The sequence below is a fragment of the Microtus oregoni genome, unplaced genomic scaffold (assembly GCF_018167655.1).
Source record: "Microtus oregoni isolate MIOR12 unplaced genomic scaffold, Mior012 000008F_ref0000371, whole genome shotgun sequence".
NCBI classification, from domain to species: domain Eukaryota; kingdom Metazoa; phylum Chordata; class Mammalia; order Rodentia; family Cricetidae; genus Microtus; species Microtus oregoni.
Window position 1 is genome coordinate 48288978 of NW_024543067.1, and position 14213 is coordinate 48303190.

Genomic DNA, 14213 nt, shown 5'->3' on the forward strand with positions numbered 1-14213 from the left:
CTTGCTGTTAGGACACTGGTCTCCCTCTGCTAGGGCTGCCATAGCAACCTGCGACAGACTGAGAAGCTTACACAGCCCAGACTGGTTCCTCACACTTGAGGAGAGGCTGCAAGTCCAAGTTGGTGGGACTGGCTTCCCAGATCTCTCTTTGGCATACAGAGGCACCACGTTCTCCCTTGGTTTTCACACAGCCTTCCTCCTGTGCTTATCAGTTCTGCTATCTCCTCTTCGTCTGTGGCCCTCAGGCTAGGCTAGAACCTATTCTGCTATCTCAGGCCTCCAAATCTGGTCAGATCCCAGGGTGCCAGGGCTTAGGGCCTCAGTACATAAACCTTGAAGGGTCACAGCTGAGCCTGTGGTGGTCACACACTCTCAGTCTAACGCCGACTGAGTGGGCAATGTGCTGATGCCAACTGATTACACAAGTCACTTTGTAGGCCTCAGGATGCCTGGCTATAAAATTGAGGTGGCCATTTTATATACGCCTAAAGGCCTCAGTCTGTGATTACTTCAGTCTGAACTGTGAGTCTGAATTTTGCAAAACGAAGAGCAGCGTGATTCCCAAACCAGCTACAAAGGACAATTGTCGACTTGCAGGGAACGCAGTATGAGTCTGCTCACCCATGTCTTCATGGCCGCACATCTGTAAAAATGCTTTAATTGGTTCAGTAAGGCCACACTCAGAACAGAACACAGTAAGGATGTATATTTGGTAATTTTGCAATATTTGAAGGAAACAAATACACTTAAGCATCCCAGGAGTAGTCAGTTTTCTAGTTGCCCCATCCTCTTGATTGTCTTAGATTTATTTAATTTATGTGTGTTTTGCCTACATGTATGTATGCATGCTACATGAATGCTGGGTTGTGGAATATTCCTTTACGCTGTGTGAATATATGTCACTGTGATTGGTTTAATAAAGAAGCTGACTGGCAATAGCTGGGCAGGATAAAGTCAGGGGGAGAGCCAAACAGAGAACGCTGGGAAGAAGAAGGGCAGAGTCTCAGGAGTAGTGAATGGATTCAGAGAGAAACAAAATGGACATGCCATACTGAGAAAAGGTACTAAACCACATGGAAAAGCATAGATAAAAATATGGTTTAATTGAAAATGTAAGAGTTAGTTAATAACAAGCTTGAACTATTGGCCGAGCACTTATAATTAATATTAAGCCTCCATGTTGGTTATTTGAGAACTGGTGGGCAGAAAAGAAAACTCCACCTGCACTTGGTGCCTGAAGAGGTCAGAAGAAGGCATTCAGTCACCTGGACCTGGAGTTACCGAAGGTTGTGAGCCACCTCATGCGTGGTGAATCCTCTACAAGAGTGACAAGTACTCCTAGCCACTAAGCCATTCTCTAGCCCCACCCCATCTTCTATCACGAGTCCTTGGCCCTGTATCAATGCATTCTGTAGTTCTGTAGGGCGCTCACAGGCATCAGTGCTCAACTCTGATGTTACCTCCTCCATAAAACTGCCTTCACATTTCCAGAGACTATGTCAGCCTCCCATTCTTTCCATAAACATTCCTGTGGTAGCAAATGCAGATTGAGTGTCCCTCATCTGAACTGCTTGTGACCAGAACTGTTTCAGAGTTTTTATGTATTTTAGAAAAGTTGCATCGATATAATGGGGTGTCTTAGGCATGAGATATACTTCTAAACCCCAAATTCACCCATGCTTCTTATACACTATTGTGGTTTGAACAAGGAATATCCCAAAGAGTTGTACATTAAAGGTTTACTCTCCAGTGCATCCATGTTCAGACATGAGAAGTGAAGGATCATAAGGGTTCCAACTTTTTAAAAAATTGTGTTTATTTCTTCACCACTTTATATGTATTTAATATATTTTATCATAATTTCCCAGTTATTTCTTCATTCATTTTTCCTTCCTTCTTCCAATAGACCCCTTCTGCTTTCATGACTGTTTGTATACCTATATATTTGTATCTCTATATATAGCCCACTACATTTAGCAAAGACTGCCTGCTGGGCTTACTTGAGCAAGGGAAACTTACTGGTGGTTACACCACTGAGGAATAGGAATTTCTCTCTTTCAGCAACTGTTTTAGTTACTTTTGTACTGCTGTGAAGAGACACCATGTTCAAGGCAACTTATAAAAGACACCATGTAATTTGGGGCTCGCGGTTCCAGAGGATTAGTCCCTGACCCTCGTGATGGGGAGTTGGCAGCAGACACGGCACTGGAGGAGTAACTAAGAGCTTATATCTGATTCACAAATGAGAGATAGAGGGAAGGAGAGATGGACAAATAGACAGACAGAGATAGAAGAGAAGGGGCTAACTATGAATGACATGGACTTTTGAAACTTCAAAATCCACTCTCAATAAGATACCTCCTCCAACAAGGCCACACCTCCTAATCCTTGCCACACATTTCCACTACCTGCCAACCAAGAGTTGAAACATATGAGCCCATGTGACTATTCTCATTCAAACCACAACAACAACCTTTATGTACCTATAGCTTATTAGCAAAGGTGGAACCTATGACCTCCTCTCCCATCCATGATGGAATGTCAATGAGCCCAGTCTTGTGCAAGTAGCCAATGTTGCTCTGGGTTCATAGGTGAAGCAGCCCTGTCATGTCCAGAAGACAGCATTTCAAAGTGTTCCATCCTAACCTACTTCCAGTTCATACATTCTTTGCACCTCACTTTCTACAACATTTCTTGAGTCTGTGAGGGAGTAATATAGATATCCTGTGTTTTAGTTAGGGTTTCTATTGCTGGGAGAAAACACCATGACCAAAAAGCAAGTAGGTGAGGAAGGATTTATTTGGCTTACACTTCAATGTTATAGTTCATCATTGAAGGAATCCAGGACAGGAACTCAAACAGGGCAGGAACTTGGAGACAGGAGCTGATGCAGAGGCCATGGAGGGGTGCTGCTTACTAGCTTGTTCATTATGGCTTGTTCAGTCTACTTCCTCATAGGACCTAGTATTGAAACTAAGAGTTTTGACACCATATACATATAATGCGGACATGATTATTTCAAGGTATAGTTGAAGGGAAGGTTTTTATTGTAGATATGAGGGAGAGTACAGCCAGAGATTCTGGAAGAGTCCTAAGCAGAGATTAAAAAGTAGTAAACTGAACATAGTCAGCAGAGTGGACTTGGCCATGAGAGGGGTGGCAGGGAGTAAGGGAGAAAGACAAAGGAAGACAGAGAGAGAGAGAGAGAGAGAGAGAGAGAGAGAGAGAGGAGACAAGAGAGGGCAAGAGAGGAAGCCAGTAGAAGAACACACAAGAGCCCATAGACTAGAGAAATGTAGGGCAGGGGGTGGTACGAGAAGAGCTGAGAAGAGCCTCAGGTACTGAGTGAGCCTGGAGGCTAGCTTGGGCCTTGGTATGCTATTAGGCACTACAGATAGTCATTTGTCTGGAATCTATTTTGAACCTGACATCTAGGACCAGCCCAGGGATGGCACCACTCACAGTGGGCTGGGTCCTCCCCCATCAATCACTAATTAAGAAAATGCTTACTGCTGTATCTTACAGAGGCCTTTTCTCTACTGAGATTTCCTCATTTCAGATGACCTCAGTTCATGTCAAGTTGACCTAAAACTAGCCAGCACAGCCTGTTTAGAGCTGTACTCAACAGTTACTTATTCTTAGAAGTAGTCAATATTCGGTTCCAGTCAGTGGCATTGACTACCTGGCCTATGTAGTTATTCTGAATTGTCCTGTGTGTGTTCCTTAGCAGGACTCTGGTAACCACTATCCTCAAAGTTGAGGCCAATTCGAAGTATTCAATCTAGACCTGGCTTCAGTAATGATGGACTATCGTTTTTCATGCGGGACCGAATGCTTTCTTTCTATTGGAGCACTAGCCTGCTGTTGTTTAGAATATGGAAAGAACACCAGGCATAGTGGCACAGGCCTTTAGTCCCAGAACTAAGGAGGCAGAGGCAGGTGGATCTAGTGAGTTCAAGACCAGCCTGGTTTATACAGAGAGTTCCAGGATACCCACGCCTACATAGAGAGACCCTGTTTTTGAAAAACAAAACACAAACAAACAAACAAAAACTATACAAAGAGAATTACCATAAAGGTAGAGCAATACTCATAAACGTTCCTTCTCCGGAGACTGCTGGTAGATAGGTGACATTAGTGCTATATTTATCAACACCCATGCAGTCTGTCTAATGGAAACCATGACAGCCCCCTTCTGTCCTCCGCCTGTCTTCCCCTGTCCCTGGCATCTATCAGACAGATGTATCTGGCTAAAGCTGTTTGACTACAAGAAAATCGGTGACTAGTTGTCTCCTTAGTAATAAACAAGTGTTGAACTCTACCATCTCCAAGATGTCCCTTAGCTATAGAAACCCAATTCTCCCAATCCATTTCAGGCAAGTGTGAAACGAGAGGGGGGGGGGGGAGACTTTTCAGAGGAAAAGAGTATTAGGTAAAGAGTTACAGGCTTTTTCGAACTGGCTGAAAAGAAAGCAAATTCACAGTACATCATCCTGCTGACTGACTGGGGGAAGAACGCATATGTGAAAACATGTGTATATTTCTGCATCAGCTTTTTTTGCTGGTGAAAATTTTCATCTATTTCAATTAAATAAAGTAATGAATGTGCTCCATAGGCTGCCAGAATAATGACATAACTGGTAACTGTAATTTTGTTCCACTTTAACCAGACATTTTGTAGAAGAGCAAGTATAGAACATTTTAATGCAAAACTCATAGAATAGAAGCACATTGATATGAAATTTAAATGGGATAAATTTTCTTTGATAGCTAAACTTAGTAACTTTAGTCTTATGGCTGGGGAGAGTCACATATGCAAAATAACTTTAGCCTGAGACCAGATTAGATGCTGTCAAATTTCAGACTGTTTAACCGTTGGGCTTTGGGTTAATTGAGGGAATGTTGTGAGCTGGGAAGTTCTGCACTTTTTCTGTTTCTCAACTTTGCTCATGCCTTTGTGCACAGCCCCTTCCTTAGTGACATCTCCGCGGATTTTATCCCTTGACTTCCCAAATTCCCATTTGTTTTTCCCATTTTCCCTGCTGTTATAATTCTCAAATTAGTTTCATTCCCCCCCCCCCCAAACGTGTTATTTCCTAACTAAGATTTCTCTACACTGCTTTTATGAAAGCTAGGTTACCACGACCTCCAGTTACTTAGATCCTGAGAATCAGCCTTCCATGACAATGTCCTCCTAAATAATCCAAGTGCGGCTCCAGTCCATGCACAGGAACAGAACACTTGCGGCAAAGGAGCTGACTGCACTGAAACCTGCAGGGCAGTCCCTAGAGCGCACCTCTAAAGGTTTGTTAATAGATAGGAGTGACTTCAGGGAAAACACTCCCCTAGTTATAAATAGCTGCTGAGAAGGCCGTTGCAGAACACAGTGAGATATGCCTGCAATCCAGGCATACTTGGACTTGAGTCCAGGTCTGGGCAATCCCCAAAATGATAACAGCAGTAATACTGAGAAGGAGGAAGAGAAGGAGGAGAAGATGACTAAAGAGAGGTCAGGAGGGTAGTCAGCACCATGAAAATTTGGGGAGGCACTCGGGGATTTACTTGCCTAGCATGTGCAAGGCGCTGGGTTCTAGTTATAACACCATTAGAGAATAAAATAAAACTGTTGTTAAAAGAAAGAGAAAACAGGAAAGTTACAGGAGGTATAGAGGATAGGTAGAATGTAAACAAAGAAAACCAAGTTCTGAGAGATGGGGGAGTAGCTTTTGCAAGCTCTGTTGTGCAGCAAGGTGGCCAGAGATCATCCAGATGCACTGTGTGTCTCAAATAGCTCCGGAGTAGATTTCAAGTGTCAAGTACAAACATCCCAATTTTTTTGATTCAGACATTCCACAATGTATATGTGTTATTGGACCATCTCATCTGTGCCTCATACACTAGACTATTATTATTTGTTAGTTTTAATTTTTTGATAAAAAAGGAAAATTCATTATCTTGGAAAAAGCTCAAACTATTTACGATGTTTAGCATAGAAGAGAGAGAAAACCTAGTACTGCATGATAATACATGGTGGTCTTACTGTTTTGCCCCAGGAGGTGAAGGAGAAGGAATCACTACAGGTTACAGAAAGGCAGATTTCAGTGACACGTCCCCCGCAAAAGCTCACATACAGAAGGGTTCATCTCCAGCTGGTGAATTATTGAGAAGTGGTTAGATCTTGGGACTCTGACCTAATCTGTGACTACTGAGCATTCTTAATTTAATGGCATTATTGGAGGCATTAAAACTTAAGAAGGGAGCACCTACCTGGAGGAAGCAGATGGCTGGGCACTTTTAGAAGTGTGTCCCCACCTCCTTCCTTTGTGTCATCTGCTTCTTGACAACACTGAAGTGAGCAGCTCTGCCTCACCATGCCCTTAGCACCACGATGCCTGACCTCGCTCCAGATCTAAAACAATAGAACCAGTCGACTAAATGAAGCCTTTGAAACCATGAAACAAACTGATCATTTTCTCCTGTAAAAATGGCTTGTGGCCTCCCCGCCTTGCAAGGCGGGTGATGGAAGCCGCCAACTGTGCCGCTAGGGTGAACAAATATGTTCTGGAGAGGTGAGAAAGACGGGAAATGGAGTGGTACATTCACCGAGAAAGAGACTAGAGAGACAATGGCGGTAACAGGAGCCTAGAGTTTATGTAAACTCAGACTCAGCCTCGGAACCTGCCATCTGGCCTTGGAATTGCCCCAGCTCTGGGCAACAGTGGAGGTCAAGATGAGGAACAATTCACTTCATGGACTGAAGCTCCTCAAAGGACCACCATGGTCTGTGATGTCACCAGAGGCCATGCTGGTGTTTGTCTGTGGTCTGTGCTGCTGCTACAGGCCATGGTGAAGCCTAAGATCTATGTGGACATCCTCAGTTTGTGCTTGAAGCCTTGGTGATGTCCTTGGGCTTTCCTGCCTTGGCGGGGGGGGGGGGGGGTCATGTTGATATCAGTCTCCTGTGTAGCCACCTGAGGTCAAATTGAGGCCCATGGTCCATGCTGCCACTGAGGGCCATGAGTGAGTCTGTGGTGCTGATACAGCTGGGGGCCGTGTTGATGGCTTTAGCCAGTGCCGTGCCGCTAATAGGTTTTCTGTAATGCAATAATAGGGTTCTCTGCTGATGCAATAAACCAAATCAAGCCAAATAGAAAAAGCAAAAGAACAGGTACATTTGAGCAAAGCAACACCTGGAAAAGAGAAAGTCACACACCCAAACTAAAACAAAGAGCTTATATACCCTGTAGGTGAGGGGTTATGACACATCCTCCCCATGCTGGGTTTGTGCCCAATTATGGTCAAAAGCTGACCACTTTAAGTGGGGTCTTGGGCTGCTGGCAACTTCAGGGGAGGAGTTGCTGCAGCCACAAAAAAAAATGTAGAATTACAGTTTTTGGCACCTTTTCTTTGTTGGAGATTCTCTGAGAGGGCAGGGTTTGGAGCGAGAGAAATGGGGCTTTCTGGATCAAGCAGAAGTGAACTGGGGGTTCCAACTGAACAGTTAACACCCAAGGCTATGCAGATATTCATGGTTGGTGGCACCACCTGAAGCCATGTTGATGCCTGAGGAACCTGCTGCAGGCCAGGGACCATGTTAAAGTGAGTGGCCCATGCAGCCACTGGGGCCATGCTGATGTCCATGGTCTGTGCTGCTGATGAGCCATGTGTGAGTCAGTCGTCCTGATACTGCCAGTGGCTAGATTGATGTCCTTGGTCCACTTTACCACCTAAGGCCATGCAGATGTCTGTGGTCAATGCTGTGGCCTGAATCCATGTTGATGTCCACGAGCCATGCTGCTGCAGAGGGCCAGGCTGATGTGAGTGGCCAGTGCAGTCATCTGGGGCCATGTTGATGTCTGAAGTCTGAGGGTCGTGTCTGAGTCCACGATGCTACTCATGATGTCTGGGACCCATCTTACCAAAGAGGGCCATGAGAATTTCCATGGTCTGTGCTGTAGCCTGAATCCATGTTGATGTCTGTGGGCCGTACTGCCTCTGGGGTCATACTGACGGGAGTGGCCAGCACCGCCACCTGAGGCTATGACAACCTCCGTGGGTCTTGTCTGGGTCCGTGGTCTGCGCTGTGGGAGACTTTGATCCTTGCTCACACTGACTGTGAAGAGCAAGGAAGCAGTGGTCTCAATGACTGGAGACACAGTTGACAAGGAGGGACGTGGAAGGCTTCTGTGACAACCCCTACCCCACTCTCCCCAACCCAAAAAATAAAAAAAGTTAGAGCCTAAACAGGAAACCATTGGGGAGAACTCTTTAAAGTGTGATAAGGATGCTGAAGCGTGGCTCCCTACAACTGATGGCTTCTGGCAGGGGTGTGGGAGGGCAAGGAATTGGTTCTATTAAGGGGCAGGCCACCGTGCGTGTGACCACACTCCAGAGAGCATGGAGATAACACAAAGTGGACTACTTGCACTTTTTTTTTCTATTTTTAAACTTTTATTTTTTTATATTTTGGGAAGTCCCAAGGGTGGAGGCAGGAAGGACTGAGGTGTAAGTATAATCAGGGTGCATGATGTGAAATTCCCAAAGAATCAATGAAAGCATTGTGTTGGTGAAAAAAAAAGTTTGCATCAACTACTTTCTCTCGGCAATAAAAAGCTGCTTAGCAGAGCATCTAAGAAGAATATTCTGAAATATCAGAAGTTTTTCTTCAAGGGATGGAGTAGTCCATGAGTTGAGAACCCGCATTTGACTAAACACGATCAAACAGAAAGTCACTGGGCAGCTGAAGAAACCGTTTTTAAAGGAGGAGATTTGTCAACAATCATTCATCGAACACTTCCTCCTCCTACTTTGCATTTGGGGGGAGAAAGATTTGTTTATTTCTATTTTATTTGTATGAACGGTTTGCCTACATGTATTTTTTATTTAGCATTAACATAATTTCTTTATTGATTCTTTGGGAACTTCAAATCATGTGCCCCAATTCTGCTCACCTCCCAATCCCCCTATACCTCCCCTCACCAAAAAAAGAAAATTCTAAAAAAATCAAACCAAAACAAGCCAGAAAATAAACAAAAGCAAAACGAAACAAAAAGCAAGCAAAAATCTCTTTGCTTCTCCTTCTTTCCTGCTTCTCCAATACCTCTTCATTCATCCTGGTGGCATTGGGAGAGGTGTCACACAGTACACCCTTTTGTCCAATCAGCTTTACCAGCAAATGTTCATCGCAATGAGGCATTGGTTTGGTCCAAGGTCTCTGGTTTATGGCTCACCATCTTCACCACAGCCTCACTGATACTCCTCTGGGGTATTCTGCTGTCGCCCCAAGTCGTGGAGCTCCTGCAGGTATCATTCCACAGGACCAATCCCTTCACACACTCCAGCAGGTAACAGATGTTAGGGTGGGCCAACCCAAAACCCTGCAGTGGGCCTGGGTGGTAGCTAAGATTGTCATTCAGGGCCATTGGTGCCACCCCACAAAGGTAAGGGGGTAGAGTCAACTCTCCTACATCCATCCATCATGGTCAATTCTCCTTTGCTGTGGTGAAGGGTGGGCCCATCCCTCCTGAGTTCAGTTGCCAGGTTTCTTGTTGCAGTGTGCAGAGAGGGGCAGGGCCAGTGAGGGGCAAGGGTGGCTCAGCATGGCCCTCTGATTTCATCACAAATGGTTCCTATGGCCCCCTGTGGTGATACAGGCCACAGGCATCAACACAGACCCCAATTGCAGCAGGACCATGGACCAGACATGGCCCTTGGCAGTAGCTCAGGCCTGGACCATATTCTGGCTCTGTGTGGAAGCACCAGCCACTCAGATCAGGATGGCTCTGGCAGTGGAGTGGTGCAGTCCCTAGACATCAACAAGTCCACAGGATGTGGTCCCAAACCCAGGCTTCCATGTGACCTTTGGTGGTAGTGCAGGCCTTGGACTTTAACACCCAGACATGGTCCTCAGCAGTAGCCAGATCTGGTGGGAGTGCAAGTCACACAGATCTGCACAGCCCCAGCAGCAGTGTGGCCCTCAGACACACTTGGGCATCTGTATGGCTTTCAACAATAACAGTAACCTAGGACATCAACACAGACCCTGCATTATGGCTACAGACCCAGACATGGCCCCCAGCTGCAGCTCTAACCTAGACTTCACTATGACATAAAATACGGCACAGGCCACTCAGATCTGTGTGCACCCGGATACAGCATGGCCCTTGAACACCAACATAAATTCAGGTGACTGACCTGACCCCAGGCATCCACACAATCCTCAGTGGAAACAGGAGCTTCAGACATCAACCCAGACCCTGGCTGCTATGAGGCCAGGGACCCAGACATGGTCCTCAGTAGCAGCTCAGGCCTGGATGACAACATGGTCTTGGGTGGCAACACAGGCCACTCAGATCTTTATGGCCCCAGCTGCCTACATGTGTATAGTATATGTGTGTGGATGTGTGAGTGTGTGCATGTGTGTATAGTATATGTGTGTGGATGTGTGAGTGTGTGTGTGTATAGTATATGTGTGTGGATGTGTGAGTGTGCATGTGTGTATAGTATATGTGTGTGGATGTGTGAGTGTGTGTGTGTGTGTGTATAATATATGTGTGTGGATGTGTGAGTGTGTGTGTATAGTATATGTGTGTGGATGTGTGAGTGTGTGTGTATAGTATATGTGTGTGGATGTGTGAGTGTGTGTGTGTAGTATATGTGTGTGGATGTGTGAGTGTGTGTGTGTATAGTATATGTGTGTGGATGTGTGAGTGTGCATGTGTGTATAGTATATGTGTGTGGATGTGTGAGTATGCATGTGTGTATAGTATATGTGTGTGGATGTGTGAGTGTGCATGTGTGTATAGTATATGTGTGTGGATGTGTGAGTGTGTGTGTATAGTATATGTGTGTGGATGTGTGAGTGTGTGTGTGTAGTATATGTGTGTGGATGTGTGAGTGTGTGTGTGTATAGTATATGTGTGTGGATGTATGAGTGTGTGTGTGTGTAGTATATGTGTGTGGATGTGTGAGTGTATGTGTATAGTATATGTGTGTGGATGTGTGAGTGTGTGTGTATAGTATATGTGTGTGGATGTGTGAGTGTGTGTGTATAGTATATGTGTGTGGATGTGTGAGTGTATGTGTGTAGTATATGTGTGTGGATGTGTGAGTGTGTGTGTACAGTATATGTGTGTGGATGTGTGAGTGTGTGTGTGTAGTATATGTGTGTGGATGTGTGAGTGTGTGTGTATAGTATATGTGTGTGGATGTGTGAGTGTGTGTGTGTAGTATATGTGTGTGGATGTGTGAGTGTGCATGTGTGTATAGTATGTGTGTGTGGATGTGTGAGTGTGTGCATGTGTGTATAGTATGTGTGTGGATGTGTGAGTGTGTGCATGTGTGTATAGTATATGTGTGTGGATGTGTGAGTGTGTGCATGTGTGTATAGTATGTGTGTGGATGTGTGAGTGTGTGCATGTGTGTATAGTATATGTGTGTGGATGTGTGAGTGTGTGTGTGTATAGTATATGTGTGTGGATGTGTGAGTGTGTGTGTGTAGTATATGTGTGTGCATGTGTGAGTGTGCATGTGTGTATAGTATATGTGTGTGGATGTGTGAGTGTGTGTGTGTATAGTATATGTGTGTGGATGTGTGAGTGTGTGTGTGTATAGTATATGTGTGTGGATGTGTGAGTGTGTGTGTAGTATATGTGTGTGGATGTGTGAGTGTGTGTGTGTATAGTATATGTGTGTGGATGTGTGAGTGTGCATGTGTGTATAGTATATGTGTGTGGATGTGTGAGTGTGTGTGTGTGTGTAGTATATGTGTGTAAGTATGTGAGTGTGTGCATGTGTGAGTGTGTGTGTGTGTATAATATGTGTTTGGATGTGTGACTGCCCTGAGACCGTAAGAGCATGTCAGGTATCATTTTCCACCCTTTACCCTGGAGGTAGGGCCCCTCCTGAACGTGGAGCTAGGCTAGTGACCAAAAAGTCCCAGTGATCCTCCTGTCTCTGCCCACCACACCACTGGGGTTACAGGCACAAGTACAGCCCCTGCTGGCTAATGTTTGAGGATCTGCACTCAGCCCTTCGTACTGATGCAGCAAATGCTGTTAACCTGAGCCATGTTCCCAGCCCCATAAGGGAATACCTTCTCTGTCACACTCTAGCCTGGGTTCCAGAGACACAAAAATGATACGGGCTGCTCTTAGTTAGAAAGGAAACGCTGGTAATAGCAATGATAGCGTGGGTAGATTCTTTCACTAGCTCACCACCCAACCAAATTAACTACACATTTTTTGTTTTTGTTTTTGTTTTCGTGGAGTGTGTGTGTGTGTGCACTCACGTGAGTGCGGGCATGAGTGTGCCACATAGTGCTTGTGGCAGAGGACTTTCAAGAGTGAGTTCTCCCGTTCCACTGTGGGATGCCAGGGATCAAATACTGACCGTCAAACATGTGGGACAAGCACTTTTACCTGTTGAGCCACTTCACTGGCTGCAAACTTGCTTTTTACGCACTCAAAATCTACAGCATCAACTCCACCAGTCTAAATTCCCAAGTTTAGGTCTCTGTCTCCTGGGGAAGAGCCTTCTTATGTAACCAAGAGCTGGAGGTGGATTTTGTTTGTTTGTTTTGAGACGGTCTTTTAATTTAGCCCAACTGACCTCAAAATCATGATGCTCCTGCCTCAGGGCTGGGATTACAGGTGTGCCCCATCACACCTGGCTTGGAAGGAGGATCTTAAGGAAAGAAGACAATGGCAGCCTCTTAGTGCAGTCAGTTCTGAGCGGCCTGATAGACTGTTTTTAAAAATGTTGGTGCTGTCGGGTGATGGTGGTGCACGCCTTTAATTCCAGCCCTCGGGAGGTAGATCTCTGTGAGTTCAAGGCCAGCCTGGTCTACAAAGCTAGTTTCAGGATGGCTAGGGCTGTTATACAGAGAAACCCTGTTTTGAAAATCCAAACCAATCCAAAACAAAGAAAAACAAACAAACAAAAAAAAACTGTTGGTACCTCCGTGGGAGTCATCTAGATGGAGAAACAGACCTATGTGCACCAAGCTAGTATTAGACCATATTCAAAGCAAGTAGGGTCACTTTTCTCTGTGTATGACTCCCAAGCTCCTCTCCTTTCTGAACACTAATGACCCCACTCTGCCAAGGCAGGCATGAACAGGTCATGTTTGAAGGTCCAGGACTAAGAAGGGCAGAGCTTTTACTGTAACCAAGCCCTGACATGTTGCTGGTATGTGCTCAGAAACTTGGGGTTTCTCAGCAACGAGAGGTAAGAGAACTGGGGTTTCAGAGGGCCCCTTAGTGATTTTGCTTATACAGCAAAGTGTCTTGATAAGACTCAAAAGAACCGGGACAGCTTGTGCTGTGCAGTCTAGGTTCATGTCACTCAATGGTTAACACTGGTTCCTTGCTGCTGGCTCTGTGTGTGCTGCTCTTATTGGTATTTACTCACAGTGACAACTCAAACACGAGCCTAGAAGGTCAACATTGCTCCTGCTTCCCTTCTCATCCCAGCCCTGTCTCTCGGGGCCAGGATGCTGAGCCAGTACAGATGGGATTCCTTTGGCAGAAGTGACCCCGAGGCTCTGAGAGTGTCCTAAGGGGGAAATTTCATTTTGCTGTTTGCAGCGCAAACAGGATGCCACATCCTTCAAGCACAAGAGAATAATGAACCTCCCGGAAATGCCAAGAAGTCCTTGAGGAGCTGAAACAGCCTTGATTCCAGAGAAGGGGAAAAACTATAATAATGATATTACCCCAAAGAAACTAAGTAGAGGACTCAGTTGATTTTTTTTTTTAACCTGAAAGTAAAGCTCTGTGAGGGAGACACGATACAAAGGAGGTCCCTTGAAGGAGTGGATGTTGCAATACTGTATCCAGATGGCTCTTTGTAGCATAGGCTAACCTGCTAGGGAAGGAAATGGGTAGGAGGTAGCCTTCACACCAGGCAAGCAAAGGGAAATGTGCATTTAATTTTAAACAAGAGTTCTTGGACTCCTGACCACAGACAAAAGAGGAGAGGAAAATATCAATATTGTTTGGTGTGTGCTATCTTGAGAGAGTTCGTTCTCTCGGCAGTCACCGCAGACAGTTCCCATGTGTTTACCTGAGGGCAGTGGATTCCAAAGGAAGTCCAAGCCAGCACGGATTCTCAGAGGAGCCATCTGTATTACAGATGCGGGGTAGAGACGCATTTGATCAAACTATTACAGAAATACCTGGTTTATCAGAATTTTCAATGCTGCTATACTGCAG